The sequence below is a fragment of the Ursus maritimus genome, unplaced genomic scaffold, assembly GCF_017311325.1.
Source record: "Ursus maritimus isolate PB19 unplaced genomic scaffold, ASM1731132v1 scaffold_3, whole genome shotgun sequence".
Lineage (NCBI taxonomy): Eukaryota > Metazoa > Chordata > Mammalia > Carnivora > Ursidae > Ursus > Ursus maritimus.
Genome location: NW_024425563.1, coordinates 96,417,471 through 96,429,924, shown reverse-complemented (window position 1 = coordinate 96,429,924; position 12,454 = coordinate 96,417,471). Strand labels below are relative to the sequence as shown.

Genomic DNA, 12,454 nt, shown 5'->3' with positions numbered 1-12,454 from the left:
AGCAGCAGCGAGAATACTCTGTTGCCCTCCATTCAAAGGAGAGAGGATTTGCGCAGGGGAGCGGAAGGAGGAGCCCCCGCCCATGGGCATGCACGCTGCGTTTGCGGAAATAAAAGGGGAGAAGCCGACGGAGGCAGCAGGAGACTCTTCGGCCAGTGCTGGTGGCTGCTCCTCCCGCCCCTGCATCAAGCAGATCAAGCAGCCATCTTCTGCTGAGGGATCCCGCTCCGGGGACCATCGGTCACTGCCATTGACATCGCGAGCGTGAATGGGCGCCACCTGTTGGACGGGCAAGTGGGCGGTGGATCCACATGTCCTGAGGGGTCAAAGTCTGCATTGGCGGAGGCCAAGGCGGCACCTGGACGCGTGGACAGGAGTTTCAAGGACCTGGGACCGTCCCCAGGAGGTCCAGTGAGACCTGATCTGGGGTCATGGCTGCAGGGGCCAGAAGGACGGGAGACGCAGGAGGGGCCTTTCAGAGTTAGAAAATTCAGGTCAGGAAATGGAAATTAGAAACAAATTGAATATCAACGGCCAGTTTGCTAATTAAACCAACCCAGCTCTAATCTTTTTGCACTTTTAAAGTCTTGCTAATTAATCTATTAATGTAAATGGATGGGGGAGGGGGAAGGCTGCCAAATCCCTTAGCAGGGTGGCCACTCAGCTCCTAGGCAGTCCTCTGCACTTTGCTTTTGCTCGTAAATCCACACGTGCTTTCTGTGCATTCAACGAGCACATGCACCCTGCTCACGTTACCATATGTAACTGGGCCCATTTGTATATGCAAAGGCCCTGCACTTCATGGAGCTCTTCTCCTCCCGGGGAGCTGCCTGCTGGCTCGTGCGGGCCAGGAAACTCATTAGCATTGCCCCCAAAACCTGACAGTGATAAAAGCAGAAGTCAATGAAACTAGACAGATCGAGCGAAATCAAATTTAATTGGAAGCTCATAAAGAAGGGTTTATAAAACGAAAAGACTTCGAGAGGACCAGATGTCTGCTGGGGAGCTCTGCACAGCCTCAGGGATCTGCACTTGACCTTGAACCTGGTGGGCCAGGAGGTCCGGTCCTTACAAGGAATTCCCGCTCAGACACCAGGGTGAGAAATGCAGGGGTCCAAGACCCACCCCATTGCTGCACGGACAAGACAGACAGAAGGACGCAGAGAGCAACAACAAAACTGCTCACCCAGCCCGGGCTGGGGAGGTCTTGCTACCCGCCGGAGACTTACAAACAGTGATTCTCAACTTGCTGACACTCTCCCAGAGGGTGTTCTAGAAATGTGGGAGGGGGTACTTTTGGTTGGCACAGTGAATGGGTGTTTTAAATTGTAGGTTTTATTATTATTTGGGCATGGGGAGGCCAAGAGATCAAGAAACCAGTCTTTGAAAAGAAGGTTTGCTATGCAGGTCCCAGAAGAAGGGGGTACAGGGCACCGGGCAGGGCCAGGCGGGGAAGCACCAGGCTCCGTCAGGAGGCACAGGGAAAGGGAAATGCAGGCAAGAGTCTTTACCGTGGCTTCTGTGGAAGGAGCAGGTGAGGCAGGGAGAGCAGGCTCTGGGGCATAGGGACTGTCCCTAGTTCCTGGGTCCCCAGCCCTGCGGCGATGAGGGCAGGGGACAGAATAGCCTACAGAGGGGCTGGCAGGGTGTAGCTCTGGACTGCTGGGTTTGCAGATGAAAAGGGAGCTTACAAGCAAGCCCTTTACTATCCCTAGGAATGGCTAGCTCTTGGGGGACAGTCCCTCCAGGGTCACTGAGGCTCGAAGATGTCAGAGTATCAGATATACAGAAGATAAAAAGGCAGGTTAAGGGGTGCCTGGGTGGCTCAGTTGTTAAGCGTCTGCCTTCGGCCCAGGGCGTGATCCCAGGGTCCTGGGATCGAGCCCGCCATCGGCCTCCCTGCTCCGCTGGGAGCCTGCTTCTTCCTCTCCCACTCCCCCTGCTTGTGTTCCCTCTCTCACTGGCTGTCTCTCTCTCTGTCAAATAAATAAATAAATAATCTTTAAAAAAAAAAAAAGGCAGGTTAATAAATGGGGGTGGCACAGATGGCCCTTAGGGGGTGGGCATCTGGGGCGGTGCGTGTCCTACAAAGGGCAGAACAACCCAGCCCAACAAAGAATTGCCCTTGATCTACCTTCTGTGAGGTTCCTCCCACACAGCTACGCAAGTGAAAAGCCCCTTCTAGGGACGCCTGGGGGGGGCTCAGTCGGTTAAGCGGTTAAGCGTCTGCCTTCGGCTCCAGTCATGATCCCGGAGTCCGGGGATGGAGCCCTGCGTCGGGCTCCCTGTTCAACAGGGAGTCTGCTTCTCCCTCTGGGCCAAGACCCCCAGCTAGTGCACGCTCTCTCTCCCTCTCTCTCAAATAAATAAAATCGGAAGGAAGGAAGGAAGGAAGGAAGGAAGGAAGGAAGGAAGGAAGGAAGGAAAGAAAGAAAGAAAGAAAGAAAGAAAGAAAGAAAGAAAGAAAGAAAGAAAGAAAGAAAGAAAGAAAAAGAAAGAAGAAAGAAAGAAAGAAAGAAAGAAAGAAGAAGAAAGAAAGAAAAAGAGGGAGGAAGAAGGAAGAAAGAAAGAAAGAAAGAAAGAAAGAAAGAAAGAAAGAAAGAAAGAAAGAAAGAAAAAGAAAGAAAGGAAGGAAGGAAGAAAGAAAAGCCCCTTCTAGCATGTTGAGCCTAGGACCCATGAGCCCAATGCTCCTAGGCAGTTTTAATACACACTGAATTTTCCAGGAATGCAACCACCTTGCAAACCATGAAAAGATGACTGTCTGGTGCAGAAATGTTCAGAATTTCAGAAAACCACATCATCAATGCGATGCCAACTGGCCGTTTTTAGAAACTCAAGGCCGCACGGCTACCGCAGCTCACGTGGCTCGTGACATGCAAATTCAGGACAAAACATTTGCGATGGCTTTTAACAAACTCAGAACCAGGTATTTTCAAAATGAGCCGAGTTTTATGAAATGCACTAAATTTTATTAATAAAGGTTTTTTAAAAGCTATCGTCATTCTGTATATTTTTAAGTTGTGTACCAAAATAACCCACGTTGTAAAACATCCACTTTGTAAAAATTACACACTGAAAAGATTAATAGGGAGGCCTCCTATTGTGTTTGATCTTATTCTGATGGTGCTTGCCAGTATCCTCCCCTTGGCTCTATGAAATCTGAATGACGTTACTGTTCCTTTGCCCCATCTACCCTCCATCCTGCCACCTACCAAAGGATATGGTCACCAGAGTCTTCAAAACACTGGGGCCTAAATGTAGGCACTAGCCCCGGTGAATTATAAGGCAGGAGAGGTATCCCTGGTTATATTTCATCATTACCTGCTCCATGTTTTGTTGGGGTTTTTTTTTTAAGATTTTATTTACTTATTAGAGAGAGAGAGTGTGTGTGAGCGTGTGATCGGGGGAGGAGCAGGTAGAAAGGGGCAAGCAGATTCCATGCTGAGGGGCGCCTGGGTGGCTCAGTCCTTAAGCGTCTGCCTTCAGCTCAGGGCATGATCCCAGAGTCCTGGGATCGAGCCCCACATCGGGCTCCTCTGCTGGGAGCCTGCTTCTTCCTCTCCCACTCCCCCTGCTTGTGTTCCCTCTCTCTCTGGCTGTCTCTCTCTCTGTCAAATAAGTAAATAAAAGTCTTTAAAAAAAAAAAAAAAAGATTCCATGCTGAGCTTGGAGCCCAACGCAGGGCTCGATCCCAAGACCCTGAGATCACAACTGGAGACAAAATCAAGAGTTGGATGCTTAACAGACTGAGCCACCCAGGCGCTCCTGCCCCATGTTTTAACATGAGAAGTTATCTGACCCCACACTTTCAAATAAGACCCAGATTATTTACAAAAATGTCATTCTTTTATCCATTTCCCTTGGCTCTGTTTCGTCCCACATTATTCCTACTTTAATTAAAATCATTCTCACATTTCTTATCACATAGAAATAATTCTGATTGCTATGAATGACCTTAATATTAGTCTTTATAATAGTTTTTATACCATTTACCTGTGTCATATATATTCTTTGCTTCCAGTACCATAAGGGCGTTGGGTCCCTTTCAATTCCTTAAATCCAAATTTACTCCATAGAAGTAAGAAAACGTATCTGAGTGCTTCCCTCCTTCTTCTAATAAAGCCGTGCCTCAACGCCGAGAATTTATACATTATTTTGTTACAAGTTACTTTCTTTTTATTTCTCTTATATTACAGTGAAGACAGTAGATTAATTTTTTGAATCAGGTTGGTAAGCAGGCCTTATTATCTGTGAACTCCATTTCAGGAGAGTAAAGCGGCATTGCAAAATATTTGTCTTAAAAAGAACACATTGGGTCAGTGAGTTCCTCAAAATTCCAATCCCACTTAGGAATCTGAAAGCCCATCAGTCTTTTCTGGCAATTTCATTTTTTGTTATTATTGGCAAACGGCGTGAGAGTTAAAAATAAATAGTGTCATTTGTACGGTACATACATTGTTGCACTGTAATGTAAACAGTGTCATTTAAGGCTGCATAAGTTGCCATACAGGGCAATTTAATTTCATGATTAAAAAAAGGAAGAAAAATCTGTTGTCACCTTTGGCCAGCTCAATATCTTTTTATTTTTAGATATGTTTTTGGGGCGCCTGGGGGGCTCAGTCGGTGAAGCGTCTGCCTTCAGCTCAGGTCATGATTTCGGGGTCCTGGGATCCAGTCCTGTATCAGGCTCCCTGCTCAGCGGGGAATCTGCTTCTCCCTCTGCCCTTCCCCCCCGATAGTGCCCCCTCCCCAGATAAATAAAATCTTTTAAAAATAAATAAATCAATCCATTATAACAACCTTGGAGTTCTGATCTCTCATTCTGGAGTAGACTCTGATCTTTCTTCCTAACTATCCAGTACCTAAAATTGGTGGCATAACCTCAAAGGGCAACATAAAAGCCCAGCCCTCGAATTCTCAAAGCCAACTGTACAGACAGGAGCTTGTACTTCCAAAGTGGCTTCCAGGCCCCTCTGCCCGAGCTTCCCGTGGTGAGGTGCGGAATCCCCTCTGGCTCAGATGCTAACTCATTGCAGGTTAGAGAGCACGGTGCATGGCCTGACGAAAGAGTGCAGACGTGCCCCACACACGTGGACTTCAGAGAGGCTTAAAAAGTCAGCAGGTCCTTGTCCCAGGCTGGATGTGGTAGGGTGGGAGCTGGTTTTGAGATGCCTAAAAGCTCAAGTTTACGAGTAGACATTACCCGTGTAAGTGACGGAGCAGACATTTCCCCGTGAGATACTGTGGGAGGGCAGGTATGGGTAAGAAGAGACAAGGACGGATCTACTGATCTTCCCCGAAAGGAAAGGCAGAGAGTAAGGAGACTGAGCAAGCTCACGGGTGGCCCGCACGCCAAGATCTTCCGAAGATTACCCAATTAGGCATTTAGGTCTCCTGCTCCCCCAACAAAGATAGCTTCTCCTTCTCCTTTTGCTCTGAGCCCCAAGGTGACCTCACTTAGCTTGTAGAAAAATACAAAATGCTCTTGTAAAATCCAGCAGCTTGGCTGACAGCCCTCAGCTGACTCACAACAACAAGGATTGGACACTCACTCCCAGAAGGTTCCTGCTTTCACTCAGCAACTCTTTCCAATTGCCTTCTTTCGTGAGCTCATCCTCAACTCCCTTTACTTCACTTCAAATATGATCTAGAAAGTGGTGCTTGTGGAAAAAATAAAAATTTTGAACAGATCATTGCTACTAATGAAACTGAATCATTAACCCCCAAATTCCCAACAAAACCCCAGGATGAGACAGTGTCACAGGTGAATTCTACCAAACATTTCAGTAAGTGTTAATAACTACTCTTCCCAAACTATTCCAAAAAAAAAAAAAAAAAGAGGAAAGGAAACTTCCAATTTCATTCTACAAGGCCAGGATTACCCTGCCAAAACCAGATAAAGGCACCACAAAAAAAGAGAACTATAGGCCAATATCCCGGATGAACGTAGACGCAAAAATCCTCCATAAAATATGAGCAGAGTGCATTCAACAATACTATAAAAATCACTCACCACAGTCAAGTGGGGTTTATTCCTGGGGTGCAAGGAGGGTTCAATATTTGTAAATCAGTCGATGTCGTACATCACAGCAACAAGAACCGTATGATCATCTCAGTCTATGAAGAAAAAGCATCTGACAGAGTACAACAGCCATTCATGATAAAAACCCTCTGCAGAGTAGTTAGGGGGAACATACCTCAACATAATAAAGGCCATATATGGAAAACTCCCAGCTAACACCATCCTCAATGGGAAAAAACTGACAGCTTTTCCTCTATGGTCAAGAACAAGACAGGGATGGCCCCTCTCATCGCTTCTACTCAACCTAGTACTGGAAGTCCTAGCCTCAGCAGTCAGACAACAAAAAGAATAAAAGGCATCCAAATAGATAAGGAAGAAGTAAAACTCACTATTTGCAGATGACATCATACTCTATATAGAAAGCCCTAAAGACCCCACCAAAAAAAAAAAAAGGAAAAAAAAGAAAAAGAAAAAACTATTAGAACTCATAAATAAATTCAGTAAAGTCACAGAATACAAAATTAATATACAGAAATCTGTTGCGTGTCGATACCCCAGCAATGAAGCAGTAGAAAGAGAAATTAAGGAATAAATCCCATTTCTAACTGCACCAAAAACCATAAGACACCTAGGAACAAACCTAACCAAAGAGGTGAAAGACCTGTACTATGAAAACCAAAACTTCGATCAATGAAAGAAATTAAAGATGACACAAACAATGGTAGACATCCCATGTTCACGGACCGGATAGAAGAAAAAATACTATTGAAGTATCTATACCACTCAAAACAGTCTCTGCACTTAATGCAATCCCTATCAAAATACCACCAGCATTTTTCACAGAGCTAAAACAAATAATCTTAAAATTTGTATTGAACCACATAAGACTTCAAATAGCCAAAGCGATCTTGAGAAAAAAAGAACAAAACTAAAGGTATCGCAATCCCGAATTTCAAGTTATACTACAAAGCTGCAGTAATCAAAACAGTATGGTACACACACACACCCCCACACCCACACCCACACACACACACACACACACACACAGAACAAAACACAGAGCCCAGAAACAAATCCACACTTACACGGTCAATCAATCTTTGACAAGCAGGAAAGAATATCCAACGAGAAAAAGACAGTCTCTTCAACAAGCATTGTTGGGAAACCTGGACAGCCCCCTTCCAGAAGAATAAAACACAGAAATAAACTCAAAATGGATGAAAGACCTAAATGTGAGAGACCTGGAGCCATCAAAATCCTAGACGAGAATGCAGGCAGTAACCTCTCTGACATCGGCCATAGCGACTTCTTTCTAGAAATGTCTCCTGAGGCAAGGGGAAAAAAGCAAAAATGAACTTTTGGGACTTCATCAAAGTAAACAGCTTCTGCACAGTGAAGGAAACAGTCAGCAAAACTAAAGGCAGCCTAAGGAATGGGGGAAGAGATTTGCAAATGACCTATCTGATAAAGGATTAGTATCCAAAATCCTGTAAAGAACTTAAAAAACTCAACACCCAAAGAACAATCCAATTAAAATATGGGCAGGAGACAACCAATGGCCAACAGACATGAAAAAATGCTCAACCTCACTCATCATCAGGGAAATGCAAATCAAAACCACAATGAGAGATTACCTCTTATCAGTCAGAAGGGCTAAAATCAACGACACAAGAAACAAGTGTTGGCGAGGATGTGGAGAAAGGAGAACGCTCTTGCACTCTTGGTGGGAATGCAAACTGGTGCAGCCACTCCGGAGAACAGTATGGAGGGTCCTCAAAAAATTAAAAATAGTATTATCAAATAATCCAGTAATTCTACTACTGGACATTTACGCAAAGAATATAAAAATGCCAATGTGAAACGATACGCACAGCCCTATGTTTATTGCAGCATTATTTACGAGAGCCAAGCTATGGAAGGAACCCAAGTGTCCACTGACTGATGCATGGATAAAGAAGAGGTGGTGTTTATCTACCATGGAATATTACCCAGCCATCAAAAAGAATGACTTTGGCCATTTGCAGTGAAATGGATAGAACTAGAGAGTATTTCACTAAGTGAAATAAGTCAGTCGGAGAAAGAAAAATACCATATGATTTCACTCCTATGTGGAATACAAGAAACAAAACAAACCAACAGCAAAAAAACCAAAGCAAAACAAAAAACAAACAAAAAAACAAGACAGACTCAGCTCCAGAGAGCACACTGCCGTGACCAGATTGGAGGTGGATGGGAGGGTGGGGGAAGCAGGTGATGGGGATGAAGGCATGCACCTGTCTGCTGAGCACAGGGTGATGTAGGGAAGTGCTGAGTCACCGTATTTTGCACACCTGAGGCTAATATCACACTGTATGTTAACTATACTGGAATTATGATTTTTTAAATTTTAACTGAATATTATTGTATTTTATCCCTTATTTCATAGATCGTTTGGTCCACAGCAATGACCTCCCGTATCCCACACCCACATATATTCCTGTAAAACAGAATTCTATAGATGTGTAACTAGTTCACAGGAGTCCATATCACAAATGCAACACTGATTCGTAATCAATCCACTCTCTTAAATAGAAATGTAGGTTTGCCACAGTTGTGCTTTCAAAGACAATGTGCAAGGAACATTGATGTGCACACATTCTTTGCATTCACCTGGCCATTTCTTTAAATTTCTGAGTCAAAGAGAATAAACATTATTTTAATTTTTTAAATCTTTTTACTTTTTAAAATTATTTTTTTTACCATTTTTTAAAGATATAATTTTTAAGCCATCTCTAGACCCAACATGGGGCTCGAACTCACGATCCCGAGATCCAGAGTTGCACCCTCCGCTGCCTAAGCCAGCCGGGCACCCCAAGAATAAACATTCTAAGAATTTTTTAACATATGACAAATCCGACACACTCTACTGCTTTTCAACTGAGATTATGACCAATTATTTCATTTTCCCATAAACTAAGCACCTACATAGAAAAATCAAGCCCAATTCCTCCATAAGTCATTACAGTTTTCATCAGAGAAGGAAACATTGTCTTCTATGCTCTGTGCGACATTACACTGTTTTATAAGTTTATCAGACACTAACTTTTCTTTTTATGATGGTTTATTCAAGTTATTTCCTCATATTTGTATTTAGATATGTCTTCTTAAAATGTGAATTGAGAATTTTAACATTTTTTTCATGGATTCATTAAATAGTTTTACAAGCTTGTGAAGACTCCTGTAATTTTATTTATTTGGATATTTTAAAATTCTTATAACGGAAACTCAATTTTTATTATTTATGTCTCTGGCATTATGGTTAGAAAGGCCTTCACTCTCTTTAAAATCATAATTTTTCTAAAAAAAATCATACTTTTCCTATTTCTTCATTATTTTTAATAATATTTATTTCTGATGAATTTATGAATGAGTCTAATTTTTATCCTTTCTCATTGATTAAAAGTGTGACCTTTAACACAAATGAAATTATTACCGTGGGTTGGTTCCAGAACTTTCTAGTCTGTTCCACTTTCTACTATTACGTGAGCACTCTGCCACTTTAATCCTTGACAGGTCACGGTGATGTTCTGTGTGGTCATCAGCCACCAGCCCCCTTCATTATTTTCAGCCATTTTTGGCCACTGTCATTAATTTACATTTCTACCTGTCCTCTAATAGAAACAATTCATGAATTAAAACCAAATCCCCTTTTCAGTATTTTTTATTTAAATGATTTATGTGGGTTTCATTATATTAACACAATGCTTCATATGAAATGGTATAGATTATATGAGTTTATATATTAATTTGGAGAAAATCGACACACACTTAAAATGGTAAATATCCACATTAAGGAACATGGCATCTCTCATTTATTCAAACCTATTTTATGTTCAGCATTTTCTTTAGAGGGAGCACGTGGAGGGGGAGGGGGGGAGAGAGAATCTTCAGCAGGCTCCATGCCCAGTGAGGAACCCGATGTGGGGCTCGATCTCACGACCCTGAGATCATGACCTGAGCCAAAATGAAGAGTCGGACGCTTAACCGACTGAGCCACCCAGGCGCCCATAGCCAATTTCTTTAAATTTCTTATTTGATATATACTCCCTTCTACATTAGAGTCACGCTGAGATACTTCGCTGCTCTCGAGAATGATATCGGGCCACACTTACTGCTGACACACAGCAAAGCCAGCGGTCTTCATGTCTGTGTTTGAGCTCGGTCATCCGATTGGTCCTGCACTTTCTTCAACTGATTATCACATATGACCCGCCAACACTGGTGGCCTGCCTCCTGGTTTTGACATCTCTGTCTTATTGTGTTTTGCTCCCTTCCCCGGTGGCTGGAGCTCTCACCTCAGTAGCTAATTCCCACGCATGATAAGTACCTGCAGGGGACGCTGAGCGCGGCACGGGGCGCCCCAGTGAGACATGCTCGCCTGTCCTCCCTCTCTGGTTCCTGATCTTCTCCCCACCTCACCTTCCCCAGCCCTCGACAGCCCTGAGAAGACACCGCAGCCACGAGAGAGCCTCCCCGGCTCCCACCATCATCACCATCACCATCATCATCATCACACCCAAAGCCCTTCTCGCAAAAGCTGCAGAACTACCCTCCTTCCTGGGATCTCTGTCTCCGTCTCCCCCTCTGTCTCCGTCTTGGAGTGGGCTGCACCGGCCGAAGTGAGCGGGCACTGGGGGTTCACTCGCCGGAAATGCCCTGCTTTAATATACGACAACGTTCCCACCAGCATCCTCGTGCCTCCAGCCCTGGTGGAGGAGGGGAGAACTCAGATCCTTCTGGATTCCTGCCCAAATTTCCCGTGGATCTCTGCACTGCTGAGGGTAACCTGTCTCTCTTTGCTGGTCTTTATGCTTGTCTGGGGACTCTAACACATCATTTATTTGGAGCTGTCGATCTCTTTCCCTTCATGTTGTATTCAATGCGGTGAGCCCTGACTGTGCAAAGCTCGGTTTTTCCCTTCCTTGGTTAATAACTGTTCCATTTCTGTTTTGTTTCACTCAGTCTGTGTGTCTCCTTATCAGGGAGACCATCAGTCTGCGAGGCCTGTCTGTCCGTCTCCTTCCAGCGACCTGTCTGCGTCTCTCCCGATTCCAGGGACTCCCCGACACCCTCCCGTCCTGGCCGTGACTTGGCGCCCTATTCCCTTGCTCATGACCCCCTTTCTCAAACATTTTAACATCAACATCGTGCCCGTACTTTCTAACATTCCTCCCTCGTGCCGGCTTAGCTGCCTTTTAATACTCAGTGCTTCTCATTCAATTTTATTTCACCTTGGTATTCCTCAGTTAACTTTTTTTTTTTTACTTATTTCCTAGAATCCAGCTTTTCTTTAATCTTATTCAAAGTCCCCAGACCATGCAATCTAAAATTCCAAAATAAAACATGTTGCAGGTTTATGCGCTCTCTCTAATTCTTGGAGGCCGTGTGTCCCTGCTTTTCTGTAAAATAATCTTGTTAATGGCACCTTTCATTTGGATTTTTACTCATCCTTCAATGACACATGAGCACTCCAAGTCTGAAATACGTTTATAGAAACAGAAGGGACGGGTTGTCTTTGTGTCCGTTCATAGTCAATGTGTGTTGATTAGAATATCTCTTTCTCTATGTCTCTCTCTGTCTGTCTCTCTCGCTCTCTTTCTCTCTCTCTCTTGTAGTTCTTAACTTTAAAGGTTAGGTGCCAGTTGAAATATCCAGGTGCTTTGGAAAATAAAGAGACAGAATCACAAGTCACTTCAGCAAGGGCACAGAATATCATCAAAACATTACTGCTAGGGGCGCCTGGGTGGCACAGCGGTTAAGCGTCTGCCTTCGGCTCAGGGCGTGATCCCAGCGTTATGGGATCGAGCCCCGCATCAGGCTCCTCCGCTATGAGCCTGCTTCTTCCTCTCCCACTCCCCCTGCTTGTGTTCCCTCTCTCGCTGGCTGTCTCTATCTGTGTTAAATGAATAAATAAAATCTTTAAAAAAAAAAACAAAAAAAAAACCACAAAAAACCAACATTACTGCTAAAAATGTATCTTTAAAAGCTCTGCTCTTTCCGGCCTGAGCCAGGCGTGTGGTATGCATACCTCCTTCCCCATGAACACAGCCAGGAAAACCATTACTGTTGGTGCCCCGCTGCCCATGGCCTCCAGGACACACCTGCCACACCATGGAAGAAATCCCATGCTTGACACCACTGACGCTCTGGGTTTGGAGGTGACACCTGACCCCGGTCCCCTGCACAGCCCCTCATTCTCAGCCTGGTTTCCCTCCAGGTCCTGCCCCCGCTGACCTGGCAGAGAGCACAGTCCCTCCATTCCTGCTCCACACCATCTCTGACTCCTGCCCGACCTGGTCCCCATGGGGCCAAGGACACACGTGCCCCCAGACTCTCCTGCCCTCACTCCCCACATCCCTGATCCTGGGTCTTTCCTGTTCATTGACAGAA

At 44.6% G+C, this 12,454-nt stretch overlaps 1 protein-coding gene across 1 annotated transcript in view; it reads right to left on the bottom strand.

Moving 5' to 3' along the window:
• The window catches only part of ABCA13 (ATP binding cassette subfamily A member 13), a 369,975-nt gene that overhangs the window by 201,864 nt on the left and 155,657 nt on the right, over positions 1–12,454 (bottom strand).